This window comes from Solanum pennellii, chromosome 8 (assembly GCF_001406875.1).
Source record: "Solanum pennellii chromosome 8, SPENNV200".
Taxonomy (NCBI): Eukaryota; Viridiplantae; Streptophyta; class Magnoliopsida; order Solanales; family Solanaceae; genus Solanum; species Solanum pennellii.
The window spans coordinates 48861452-48862631 of NC_028644.1; positions in this window are offsets into that span (position 1 = coordinate 48861452).

Below are 1180 nucleotides of genomic sequence, written 5' to 3' on the forward strand. Positions count from 1 at the left end.
TTTGGTCTAGAGAGAGAACATATTCGATAATGTTTTGCAATTATTCAATGGGTAGAAATATGTGGGCTATTTGGGTGCGATATTATGGACAGGTATGATGTGTTCTAGTAAGGTATCTAACGGACTTTCACGGTGTGGCAGTACTAGAGTTATGTGGAAATAGGTATGTCGATTGTCAAGTATGAATACTAATTACTAAAGGAGTTACAAGTTGTACGACATGGTCAGATAATAAGATTTAGTGTTGCATTCACATTTGAGAAACCAACTAGTTTATTACTACAACAACTTAGATTGAGCATTATTTTAAAGAAAAATTTTAGTGGTGGACCTTTGGTACAATATTAACACATTTAGGTTGTGAAATGTATCTTGAGGGTTCTGAATGAGTACTGACGATTTTACCTTAAGCTTCAAAGGTAGATTGATACTAAAATGACAAACTTATAGGGAAAGAAAGTCCTAGTGGATATACTTGGGTGAAGTAAATTGAAGATTTAGCAAGAAAGTGCATATAAAAAATTGGGTTCAGAAATGCATAATTTTATCTATTTTGTTTTGGTAAGGTAATAGCATAACAGATTAATCAGCTTGGTTAAAAGCTATTGAATAGAACTTAAGAGAGGAGTGCACAGACGTTCAGCTTGAGTGAGATGATAAGTTCTGTTGTACTGTTGAATCTAGAAATTAGTAGGGTTGGATTTTTAGTGAAGCATATGGGATGAGAGACAATCAATGATAAGCTACGATAAAGTAATTATAAAAGTCTTCAAAGTATAATCAAATGTAGATACATAAGGGTATTGGGTTACACAATTGGACTTAAAATTCAAACTTTTCATTATAAGTCTGCATTCTCGGTGATNTATGATTGATTGCATAGGTATTAAGCATGTGAAAGAACTTATGCATATTTTGGATCATAAAGTTTATTACTTTTGATTGTTAAACGATTTAAGAAGAGTTTTCTTCTGAGTTTTGATTTAGAATGTGAAGTAAAATGTCATGGTTTGTTGGTAAAAGGACGAGATCGATGAGTGATCTAAAGAAACAAGAATATTGATATATTGAAGGGTCGAATAGAATTTTGCACCATGAGAAGAATTTGAGAAAAGTGAAGGAATAAGACCTCTCGTATAAACCCATGGGTTGTAGTTGATGGTTGTATTGATTTTTGCCT